This window comes from Stenella coeruleoalba, assembly GCF_951394435.1.
Source record: "Stenella coeruleoalba genome assembly, chromosome: 10".
NCBI classification, from domain to species: domain Eukaryota; kingdom Metazoa; phylum Chordata; class Mammalia; order Artiodactyla; family Delphinidae; genus Stenella; species Stenella coeruleoalba.
In genome coordinates, this window is record NC_137156.1 from 62,057,845 (window position 1) to 62,070,873 (window position 13,029).

The window sequence follows — 13,029 nt, forward strand, 5'->3', positions numbered from 1 at the left end:
ACCAGGCTTATTATCTGTAAAGTCTGCACAGAAAGCATATTGAAAATGGCAGCCACTCCCAGTCATAGCTCCTGGAGCAAGAGGGTCATTTCTCTCCTGCCTGAGTCAACAGCGGCCAGCCTTCGGAGAGGGACCCTGCTTGGGAAGCCGATCTCAGAGTCTCAGAAAGCCGATTGCTGGGGAGGAGGGGCCCGTGGAAACCACCAAACCAGTGCTCCTCACAGCAGGGCCAGGACCTGCTGCTTGTTAGGAACGGAGAATATGACCCACCCCCGACCTCCCCACCAGAGTCAGAACCGCTGGGGTGGAGTCCAGGAATCTAGTTGAACATGCCCTCCAAGTGATTCTAATGTACACTGAGATTTGAGAAACACGCTCTAAACCATCCCATCTCATCTTTCCCCTACTGCCACCTCCCTGGCCATTTTACACCAAGGAACCCCGAGACTCAGCCGCAGGAGACCAGGTGTCCTGAGTAGTCCCCAGTGGGGTGCCACTCAGCACTGCCTCCTTCTAAACCTGCTCTTAGACCCCCTGTAATGGTCACCAAGCCAGCTCATCTAAACTGCCCTTTGCCCACAACTCAAACTCCCCCTCTCAAGATTCTGCTTCCGAAGCTCGTCTTGCCGTGGCTTCCGGAACAACCAGGCCCCACATCCCAGTAGCTCTGCATGACTTTCCTCTCCTTCCTGCTGAAGCCCACAAGACTACATCCTTCTCTAATCCTGGCCCCTTTACCTGAACCCTCTCTCAATCCCCTCAACACCACGGTTGAGCAGACAGACTAGTTAGATTCAAGTCCTGTCCCGCAATGGCTGTGTGACTCACGTGAGTGACTTAATGCATTTGGGGCTCTATTTACCGCTCTATGAAATGGAGGCGACAGCCTCTGTCTCCCAGGGCTGTTGTGAGAGTGAGATGATGTCCGGGCATAAGCCCTCGCCTGTACTGGCCGCTCAGTAAATGGGGGTGAGCATCTTGCTAAAGAATTAGCTGTCAGGAGGTGGAGAAGGAGGAACAGAGTCCACCTCACGGACGGTGCTTACAAGGGAAGAGAAGGGGATGCAAGCACTGGAGGAAGATTACCAAGTGAGTTACATTTCAGGTCCTCAGTGCTTGGCTCCTCACTCCTCCTCCACTTTGACTGAATGGAATTCTGCTTATAAATCCGACAAGTGCATTTCTCAGTGAGGGTATCTTTTCTTTTATGTGTCACTGCTCCACTCCCTAGACCCCAAGGACAGTCCCAGGCCCTAGCCATGGATGCTTGAGTAGGCAATAGGTGGCTGGGGAAGGCGTGCTGTAAGCCTCACCCTGGTACCTGGGGCTCCTGGCAGGTAGCGACACCTCGTGGACTGGCCTGCCCTTGCATAACTGTCACATCGTCATCCCTCAATCTTCCAGCGCAGTTGTGGGAGCTGCAGTGAAGAAGGAGGCCATTCCAACTGGAGGTGAGACATTCTGCACAGGGACCAGACTCTGCCACTTAGGTGCTGGGGACCTGGTCATTTACTTCACCTCTCTGACGTTTGCAACCTCCTCTTCAAAGTGGGTTAATAGGTGTGCCTATCTCATAGGATGAAACGAGGTGATATAAGTAGAGTGTGAAGGCCTGGAGTCTGCACACATGTCATAGGCACTCAGTAATGATAGTTATTTTTGCTGTTATTATCATCTCCCTGACTCGGGAGGCACCAAGCCTGAGAGGACTTTCCAGACCTCTTACTCCAGACCCATCAATTTTCCAACTGCGAGAGCTACCCAGGACGAAGTTGTAGATGTGGGCGAGGTATGAACTGTGCACAAGTCCCCTGCACTGAGGACCCACCGCCCAGCTCTGGCAGTGCTGGAGGCAGAGGCAGCTCCCCCCTCTTGGGACAACCTCAGCGGCAGGCAGCTGCCTCCAGGTCCTGCTCTTCTGGGGATGGCCCACCTCTAGCGACCCACTAAGGGGGGGTGTAAAAACCTGGCCACCTGCCTGATGTAGGACGCCTCTGACGTGCATCTGAGTTCCAGAGCTGCCCATGGGTCGATCACAGCTGACCTTTCCTCCTGCCTAATCCTGCCACCGCCCCTTCCTCACAGGTGCTGACCCAGGGCTCTCCTCTGTAGGCTGACCTGCCTCCCTGAGAGTCTTCCTGACCTGTGGCAAGAGGTGGGCAAGGCATCTGTCAGCGGACAGCCATGTCTCCCGGCTCCTGGTTCCTGCCATCTCCACGCAAAGGTACAGAATTGACGCCTTTGGCCACACCTGGTGGGTAGGAGGCCCCTGACTCTGAAAGATTAGTCACAGCCTCTGTGACCTCACCAGAATTTCTGCAGCCACCTCACTGTCCTCCCCACTGCTAATCTCCTCCTCCTTAAATCGGTCCCTTCACAGCATCCTTGGTGACCTTTCTAAGTCCAGCCATGTTGCTTTCCTGTGTAAAATGACTCCTTTTTCCCTATAAGATACAGCCCGAGCTGGGCTCAGTGCCGGGCTCCTGCCCATACCCCAGCCATGCAGCCTCCTCTCAGCTCTTTTCCCAACACCTGGAACTTTGGTATTTCATACAGCATATTCTTTCCTCTTACATTATTGCAGGAGCCCCTCCCTCTGTTTGGAATGCCTCCTGCTCCCCTTCTGAAATGTTTCCCAGAATTGAGCATCCCTCCGGCTTCTTGTTCTTAGTCCCACATTGCTGGCCCTGATGCACTGTCATTGCTAGCTTGATGGACTGTCTTGCTCGCTCCCCTTAAGGGTGGGGACTGTGCCTCAAGTCATCTTGGTGTCCCCAGGCCCTGGCACAGAGGGAATGCCCTGTACATGACACAGCCCCACCGGGCCAAGTCCTTAAATCCACCTTCGGCTAAGGGGTGGGTTAAAGGACTAAGGCATCTGAAACTCAGTCTTTCTTCCAAAGTCTCTGAGCTCGAGAGGAGCTGCCTGAATTGCAGGGCAGTTCTGATCTGGGGATCTGACTGCAGGCAGCATGTGCCCACCGCCGTCCCCATGGGAACCGTGTCAGGCAAAGCTCCAGCTCAGAATGAACAGCGTGCCTCGGGCCTGAACCTGGCAGGAGCCGACGTGGGCACAGGACTGGCTCGGGTCACCCGCAGCCCTCACCTCAGGGGGCCAGAGAGGGGCTGCAGCTGTAGGGACCGGGTGGGCAGGTCGCCATGGAAACCAAGCTGCTCTTCATTCCCTGGTACTTGGAGTTCTGACAGGAAGGCCAGACTCCACAGAGCGCCCTCACCCCTGGGCTCCTCCTCACCCTCTCAGTCTGTATCCAGGGCACATCACAGGCTGGGGCTCGGAGGAGCACGGAGAGCAGAGGGACCAAGAAAGTGGCAATGACTCTCTCCCACTGCCATGATTCCTGGGGATGGTTACTGCCTGAAAGAGTTGGCTTGTCCAAGGAGCAGTAACAAAAGGAGGCAAGAATCACATCTGGCGAACCTGTGGTGTCAAGAGCCTTAGAGTGGGAGACCTTGTGTTCTCATCCTTGTCCTCATACTTCAGAGCTGGGGGTCAACCTCTCCATGCCCAGTCTCCCCACATGTAAAACAAGGGCCATTTGATCCACCAGATGTCCATCAAGTATCATTATTGAAAGTAAAGTATAAGCTACAAAGCCCTCGACCATGTAAGGAATTCGTGCAATAGCAGGCTAAAAACGTCATCTGTATTCAAAACAATTAGATAAATGAAAGCATGACAACTCGCTAATGGATTAAAAGGAACAATTCCTTTATTCCTTCGATTAGCCTGAGCTTAGTACCTCTCTATCCAGACAGGCATAGTGCCAGGGGCTGGAGACCCAGGATAAGTCCTGGACCCTGCCCTGGAGGGCCTCCCAGGCTCACAAAAAGGGTTTGTGTTGACCTACTTTGTGGCCAGTACTGTGAGGCATGCCAGAAGAGACAGCCACACTTTTCTCAAGGAGCACAAATAAAACTTCTTAGGACGATGAACAGAAGATATATGAAACACGGAAGGAAAGTAGTAACTTACTGGGGAAGAAGACCTCCTTGGGTGTCTACTGAGGAAAGGAAGGTTCCTGGGATGAAATGGAGATTGAGTTAGATGGGGTGAAAAATAATTCTCTGGTTGTCTAGAGCAAAAGAAATCTTTGCAAAATATGTTACTTTCTGGAAAATAATTCTCCTTTAATACACTAAAAGTGAGCACCCAGGTCCAGCGTGTGTGTGTGTAGGTTTCCCTCACATCAACAAGCAAATCTGGTTTGACACCCAACAAGCTGGGTGTCTTGCAGTTCAACTCAATTCTGACACCATCTATGCAGAGATAGCATCAGATTCCACATGCTAAGGGCTCAGACCTGCAAGACTGCCCTCCCCTTTAGATGCCGATTGCAAGCCCAGGCTGTCACTTGCCCTTCTGACCAACTGGCTATAGAGCAGGGGTTCCCACCACCCTCTCCTTGGGTTGGATTAATTTGCTAGAATGGCTCACAGAACTCAGGGAAGCCATTTGCTCATGAGATCACAGGTTTATTATGAAAGAATATAACTCAGGAACAGCCAGATGGAAGAGATACCCAAGGCAGGGTATGGGGAAGGGGCACGGAGATTCCATGCCCTCTCCCAGACCCACTCTCCCAAATCTCCATGTGTTCACCAGCAAAGAAGCTCCCCAAACTCACCCCATCCTTTTGGATTTTTATGGAGGCTTCATTACAGAGGCACTATTGATTAAGTCATTGGCCACTGGGGACTGATTCAATCTCCAGCCTGCTTCCCTCCCCAGAGGTTAAGGGGTGAGATCAAAAGTTCCAATCCTCTCATACATAGATGGTTCTCCCTGCAACCAGCCGCATCCTTAGGTACACTCCAAAAGTCACCTTATTAACATAGCAAGAGACACCTTTATGGCTCTCATCACTTAGGAAATTTCAAGGGTTTCAGGAGCTCTGTGCCAGAAACAGGGAGATGAAGATCAAATATATATTTCTATTATAAATCACATCACATACATGCACCACAATGTTCAAAGCAGCACTGGTTACAATAGCCAAGACATGGAAACCACCTAAATGTCCATCGGCAGATGAATGGATAAAGACATGGTGTATATATACTATGGAATATTAGCCATAAAAAAGAAGGAAATAATTCTATTTGCAGCAACATGGATGCAACTATTAAGTGAAGTAAGTCAGACAGAGAAAAACAAATACCGTTTGATATCACTTATATGTGGAATCTAAAAAAATGACACAAATGAACTTATTTGCAAAACAGAAACAGACTCACAGGCATAGAAAACAAACTTATGGTTACCAAAGGGGAAAGGTGGGGGGGGAGAAACTAGGAATTTGGGATTAACATATACACACTACCATATATGAAATAGGTAAACAACAAGGACCTACTGTGTAGCACAGGGGACTGTACTCAATATCTTGTAATAACCTAAAATGGAAAAGAATCTGAAAAAGAATATATATGTATAATGGAATCACTTTGCTGTGCACTTGAAACTAACACAACATTGTAAATTAACTATACTTCAATTTAAAAAATCTTAAAATCACATCACATAATGCATTCACTAATTTCTTAGCTTCTTATTTTCTGCGCCCCCCTCCCCCCAATTTAGAATGTAAGCTCCATGGGAACAGAACTTCATCTTTTCATTTCTATAAGCTTAGCACTCAACAAAGACACATCATAGGTTCTTTTGAAGCACTAGTAAAATAAGTAAATACAGGATGAGGGCAGATAGGTATTGAACAAATGACTTGAAGAAATGCTTTATATTCTCAGTGATGTGAATTGGTCACAGAGTAAAATCCTGTCATCAGGCCTTAAGTGAGTCCCAAAATGTTCAGTCATGTAGAATGTGTGTTGCATTATCACGTCTCACCAAGTGACCAGGATAAGCCAGCCGCCAAGGAGGGGAGCCAATCACTGATTGCTGTCTGTCTGAATTTGTATTTTCATGGGATACCTCCTCACAAGGCACATTATCGTGGTCATTTTCAGAATTATTTGTTCGATGTCTATCTCCCGGTTAGACTGTGCGCCCTTGGCACTTAGTTGGTACTCAATAAATACGTGTTGAGTGAATGAAAAACTTCATATGAGGGTATAACATGAGTTTGGTTTGGAGAGTCAGGGAATCTATTCTCAAGGGAGTAATATTCAGTCTGAGGAAGAAGGGTCACTAGAAATGAGTAAGTGAAGGGAAGGGAAAGAAATGTATAAGAAAATAAGAAAGAACATCTGTAGAGTCTCCGAGTTGGAAGACAGTGTGGTGTGTTCAAGCATCTGTTAAGTGGCCCAGTATCACTGGGGCATGGAAATGGGGGTGAGGTGAGGGATTGTCACCCTGAGGCTAAGAGGTCATGAGAGCTCACGAGCTACTTCTAGGATCTGGGACTTCCTTGTAACAGCGATGGGCAGACAAGGGGTTTCTGGCAGAGGTGTTTTCTGATCAGATTCTATTATAAAGAACATCCCAGGTGTTGTGTGGAGAGTGTGGAGTGGCAGTGGGAAAAACGAGGTTCAGAGAAATTGGATGACTTGTCCAAGGACACAAACGTACCAGCAGCAGAGCCCACCTTCCCTGATATCAACCCAGAGCTGTTTCCCCAGACGATGCCGCTTCTGAGAATTCTGAAGCCTGGGCTATCAGCTGGGAGGAGGAAAGAAAGTGGGAAAAGGGTGCTTTCTAAAAGCAGAGAGCAGCCCTTTTCTTGCTGTGCAGATTCTGTCACGTGGTGATAATGGCACTCAGTCCTGAATGAAAGGACTCCCTGCTCCCAGCCAGCACTCCCTGCTCCCAGCCAGCACTCCCAGCTACTCTCTCTTACTCACTAGACCAGGACTTGCAAAACAGAGATCCTGGGAGATGGAGCCCTAACCATGGTCCTCAAATATTGTCTTAAAGTACCGTGTTTGTTGTAGAAAAAAATTTTTAATATGAAGAGAGTTTAAAAAAAAAAAAGGAAAAAAGAAAAATTACTCATAATTCTACAATATACATACAAACACATAAACTTTTGGTGTCTTACCTCCCAGACAACATTCTCTGCAGATAGCTAGAATAGTTTTATATTTTCATAAAATATAACAGCCTGTTGTTAATGCCTTTGTATGAACATGTTTTAAAATGTAAAAAAATTTTATTGAGGTATAGTTGATGTACAATATAGTGATTCACAATTTTTAAAGTTATACTCCATTTATGGTTATTATAAAATGTTGGCTATATTCCCTGTGTTGTACATTATATCCTTGTAACTTATTTTATACAAATAGTTTGTACTTCTAATCCCTTACCCCTATATTGCCCCTCTCTCCTTCCCTCTTCCCACTGGTAGCTACTCTATATCTTCGAGCCTGCTTCTTAAAAACTTTTTGTCACAGAGATTCAAGCATACACCAAACTGGAGAGAATAGTATAATAAATCCTTACCTACCCCAATTCCACAATTATCTACGCATGGTCAATCTTGTTTCATCTTCACCCTTCCCCTTTTGAGTTATTTTGCAGTAAATCCCATACATTCACGGGTCGAATGACATCATGTCATTTGACCCATAAATACTTTGGAAGTTTCATCTTTTGAGGCAGTTCAGGCAGTTCAGATGCCATTGCCTGGGTGGACCACAGGCGAAGCATCTTTAAGAGGTTGCCAGGGGCAGAAGAAGTGCCATCCTCCTTCCCTACACCCACGGAGCTGTTGTGATGCCCAAACCCTCTAGCCTCCAGCCTTCCTATGAGCTATGCCTTAGAGCAGGGGTGTTGGCCCTTCTTGGCCTGTCCCTTTGAAAGTTTTGGTTCCTGCAGGGGGAGACCAGCATTTCATAAGAACTGAATCCTGACCTGAAAAAGCTGTTTTTTGTTTGATTTGGGAAATTTTGTGTAAATGAAGTTATAATGCAATAAAACATCCAGCCAGTTTCTTGCAGTATAAACTGGCCTTGAGGAATGACTCCCACGCCAGCCCAGGGTGAACCAGGCAGCCTCAGAGTAGTCAAGATGGGCTGGGACCCCTCGGCTTCACTCCCCTCTCCCTCTTGGTCCATGGCCATGTGGACAGGTTACTTTCTCCTGCTCTTTTCTTTTACCAAATCTGAGGTCTTAGGCCTTTTTGGTAATTTCATTTCAAACTGTTCTTTCATAAGACCTGATCTATTTCTAAGTATACATGAAGAATAGGAAAATTACTCAAATACATTTTTCAATTAAATATTTTCAAAATACAAAAAATAAAATTTTAAAGTTTTAGTTGGGGAAGGGGAACAAAAATATTTTAATAAATGTGAGTGTTTGTTCTGGAGGCAGAATGTAGAGACAAGGAAGACACCCTGTGAATCCGTGCAGCCCTGCTCTCTGGGGTCAACGGTGGGGAGTTGCCTGTCCGGCTATTCGAGGCAGCCTTGCTCCAGCCTGGGCGGCTGTTGTGGACGCCAGAGGCACTGTGATCTAAAGTGCAGCTTCTTTGCTTCCTCAGGTTTCAGCATTTCCCATGAGATCATTTAAAATCACATTTGTTACTTTACCATCTAATCACACATAAGCTTCCCCACCCCCTCCCCACGCCCTGCTTCCATCCAGGGAGAACACTTTCTGGAGCACCAGCAGCCAGGGTGGATCTCGTGACGGGAAAAGGGAACGACAGCCAAGAAAGCAGGATTCCTTGCACTTCCAGTTGAACGACAGTGAGGTTCCCAGCAGACAGGCTGAACCACCTCCCTGAGGACAAACAAGTGTAAGTCTTCGCAAAACTGGGGGTCCTGGACTTGCCTCCCCTCCCAGAGTCGCTCATAGCCTCCTGGCAGAGCAGACGTTGGTCAGTGTCGTACCATGCTTGATGTTAAGCTGAACGTATGTTCCAGGAGCTCATGGTTTCCAGTGGAGGCGATCTGGGGTAGAAGAGGTGACCTCTCATCTAGGAGACAATCAAGATTGAGCAGCAAAGGTATGACTGTGGGACTCGGGGGCCTGTCTATGGCTAATGGTGTAAAGATTTGTTTGGGGTGATATGGGAAGAATTATAGGCTTTGTCCATGATCCAAAAATGAAGCATGTTTTGTAGGCTGTTTGAATACATGACCTTCCCCAAACACCCATAGTTCTTAGAAAATAGTTACAATTAATCTGTTTGTGTAGAAGACTCTGCTGCTTCCCTTCCTCTGAAGAATCAGGGAAGAAATATGGCTAAATCCAAAAACTATCAAATATATATGCCACATTAATGTCAAGCTTATGCTCTTCAAAGAGTCACATTGATATAAAGAGATGTTTTACTAGCCAGTGTAATTTCAGAAATTTTACCAAAGCTGTGGTAACAGAGGACAAATATCCTAGTAATATTGATGAAACTTTAAATAAGAATGGACATAGAAAGCAGAGAATGTATGGTCTTTGGGTAGGAGGTGATACACTCCTTCAGAGATAAGCTTTGCCTCAAACTTTAGGCAACAAGACCTCTTGTTAGAGAAATACGAGTAAGGTTAAAAGCAATGGTTTCTGCTCTTGGTCACAAATCAGAATAACCGGGAGAACTTTTTAGAAGCAGACTCCTGGGACCCACTCGAGGCCTACTGAATCTGAAGGTCTAGAAGTGACTGCTAAGAATCTATAATTTTTTCAATGCTCTCCAGAACATTCTGATGGGCAACAAGGTTGAGGAATGCTTGTTTTAAGATTGTGGTGAAAAAAGACAAACCCAGGTGACCAAGGGTGTTTTCCAAGCTTCTTCCAAGGGAGAATTCATACATGTTCAGAAAGCTGACAACAGGTCGAACCAAAGCCACCTCTACTTCGTTTTTAGCCCCGAATCTGCAATCCAGAAGAATGACCCATTCAGAAGTTTCTATGGTTCTGGCTTTCTTTGGCTTTTTTTCCTCCCATAGTTCAAGGGCACTTAGTGTACATTTGATTCTTGATCATGATTTGCTCTTCGAGATTACCTGATTGGATCAGTACCAGAAAAAGAGAGAAAAGTCTGCTATGATTTTAAAATGTAGTTTGAGTTGGCTTTCCTGGACTTGCAAAATGCAGCAGGCAGAAGCAATCCCACGTGTGTATTCTGAGTAACAGCTGCCGAAAGGTTGAGCTTTCCAGCCGCATGACATGGGAGGAAGGAGAAAATGATGCTGTAAAATGAATTGCTTTCAGTTTGATGGAAGAATTTGTTTTGAAATAGCAGAAAGTTGGTTTCAAATGTTAGGAGGATTTTAGAGTGGTCTTAAAAAGTAATTTACGGGTTCCCTGTCCACTCACTTAGCAATCAAATAATGGTGATAATAATAATAATGATAATAATAATAGTAACGAACAAGCATTTAATGTGAAACATCAGCAGTTTTTTTTGCCCCAGGCATAAAAGTGGATCTTTGCAAGGATGGTTTTAAAAAAATCATCATCAGAAGGAAATGGAAAAAGAGAAGGGTCTGTAATGGTAAATGGTGGATAAAGAGTCTTTCACAAGCAAATATTGCCAAAGAAATGCTGTTCTAGGAGGAGAAAAAACACAGATCACTGACACTGGGTGTACATTCCCTTGTGTCAGAGCCCAATCACGCAAAAAGACTCCTGAAACATCAGCTTTCTTATGAGCAGCAGCCCCATGGTTCCCATTAGCACCCGCTCCACCCCAGAACAGACCTGTCCTGGGTCCCACATACAAACCAATACCATGAGCTTGGAGTCCATGCCTCCTGGGCCCATGAAAGAAACAATATCCCTTCCTCCTCTGCAATTGCTGTGCCCTTTCTGGTACATTGCTCATTAGAGGGCTTGCCCTTTCTGCATAATCACTTCCTGCCCAGATCTTACCTGTCCTTCAAAGTCCTGGATAGACCTCTTTCTCCCCTAAGGCCCTCTTTCCCCTTCTCTGCTTCTGCCTCACTGTTTCATTTATGTTTCTTTGTATGGTGTATGTCCCCTATTACAGCTTCCACCAGAGTGTGAGTTTCTGAATGGCAGGATCTCAGCATCCTTTATTTGTATACCCCCATCACAACTTTGTACACACTAACAGCTCAGTAAGTGCTTCCTGAATAAAAATCATGGCTTGGGGTTCTGGATCATATGGGAAGAAGATTCAAGTACAGTAGCACCTTTTCTCACCTTCCTGCTTCAAGCAAATGTGTTCTCTCCCTTGCCTGCTGGTATTAATTCTGGGAGCTTAGAACTCTTTGTCCTTGGGGAAGATGTCACTGTGGTCCATCTTGCTCATTAGACCCCCATGGTCACTCTTCTTTCCTTGCTATTCATTATCGTGCTTTCCCCTGGTGCTCCAGAGAGGACTAGAGTCATGTTTCATGAACTGGATCAGAAGAGCAGGAAGAGGTCACAGTGACCACAGGCAGGTAGAGAGAACAGTGACTAAGAGCACAGGCCTACCGACGGAGCTGGACCTTGGGTAGTGTCCCAGCTTTGCTGTTTATTAGCACATCAGGAAACTCTCCCCCTTCCTTTTGTTTCCTCAACCGTGAAATGGCCATAATAATACCTATTTCACAAGATGATTGCGAATTTTAAACAGTGGTATGTATAAAGGACTTAGCCCAGCCTATTAGCTACTATTCCTAGTATTATTTAGTCCTATGCCCTCATTTTATAATGAAACTGAGACCTGGAATTTCAGTTTTAGTGACTTATTCTTAAAGCCCACCCATTATTTGAGGTTACATAGGTGGTTACTGGCACAAGAAGCAGGGACCCATGTTGTGAGGTATTCCCCCTGTCACGTGGCACTGACTGGCTTCGAGGTGACAAGAGGGGAGCCTTCTTGGAGATGCTTTGTTCACATTCTGTAGGGAAGGGCCAAGGCACTCAAAGCCCAGTGTGTATGCAACAGCAGATGTGAGCTTGACCTTGCATTAGACACAGTCCTAGGGAAAAGGAGATGGAGTGAGTCGTGGCATTATTATTATTATTATTACTATTATTATTGTTTGAGGGGCTCACAGAGCTGACAGGCAGGACAAATTAGGGATGCTTCAGGCAGAGGAAGGCCTTGTATAGTGGGTGGGCTTTAGATAGATGGAGAAGGGGGGTTTACTGTGCACAGAGGAGGGAGGGGTACAGCGAGGAGACATAGGCAAAGAATCAGAGAAACCTAGAAAGTGCCAACTCTGTTGACAAAAGTCAGAGTAGTGGTTACACGGGGGAGTCTTCTGGGGTGCAGGAAATGTGCTATATCTTGGTCTTGGTACTAGTTACACAGGTGTTTGCGTATGTTAAAAAAAAAAAGCATCAAACTGTAAAGTTAAAATGAGTGCCTCTTATTTACTTTGTGTATGTATATATTACCCCTCCATTTTAAAGAAATCACCAAAAATAATCCCCCCAAAGAATCGTGTTAATATTTTTATTCTTCACCTTCTGGACAGAACAGATAAGAATAATGACTTAAGTCACCAATAGGCTCTGACCTTGGCTATGTCAGCCTGAAGGCTTTAGTGCCTTATCTGTAGAAATGGGTTAATAATGGGGTCAGCTTGGAATGTCCTGGTTGGCCCACTGGTTCAGTGCTCATCCAGACACTGCACTATATCTCCTGCTCCCATCTATTCCAGTCCTGGCTCTGTGGAACATCAGTATGAGGGCAGGATAAAGGGAATCCTGGGGAAACTGACAGCATGATTGATGGATATCTGGGTTGTTGTCCCAGCTCTGCCTCTTTCTAGTTGGAGGACTTGGGCAAGATCCATTATCCACCTGGGTCTCAGAGTCTTTACCTGTCATCTAGAGACAGTTGTCCTTCAGGGAGATTATATGTTTTGATGTGAAATCAGATGGATTATGTAGCACTTCTGGGTCAACTACTTAATAATTATGTTCCCTTGGGGAATACTACTGTTAACAGCAAACTTAATATATGTTTCCTTAATATATGTTCTAGTCATTGCTCTCAGCACTATAGATAAGCATTGTTCTAAGCACTTATTTAATCCTCGTGATAATCTCTTAGTGCTGTTATTATGCCTGCTTTATAGATGAGAAACCTGAGGACAGAGGAGTTAAGTAAACTTCCCAAGGTCCCACAGTTAGCAATTTTGTAG

General features: G+C 46.0%; 1 protein-coding gene across 1 annotated transcript in view; it reads left to right on the forward strand.

Annotated features, from left to right (window-relative positions):
• Window positions 1-13,029, forward strand: part of SCN10A (sodium voltage-gated channel alpha subunit 10) — a 105,460-nt gene that overhangs the window by 8,842 nt on the left and 83,589 nt on the right. Inside the window, exons 4-7 of the mRNA XM_079933130.1 lie at window positions 1,338-1,451; window positions 2,086-2,224; window positions 8,570-8,723; window positions 8,851-8,933. The gene's annotated coding sequence lies outside the window, so the exon portion shown is untranslated. The remainder of the gene's footprint in view (window positions 1-1,337; window positions 1,452-2,085; window positions 2,225-8,569; window positions 8,724-8,850; window positions 8,934-13,029) is intronic.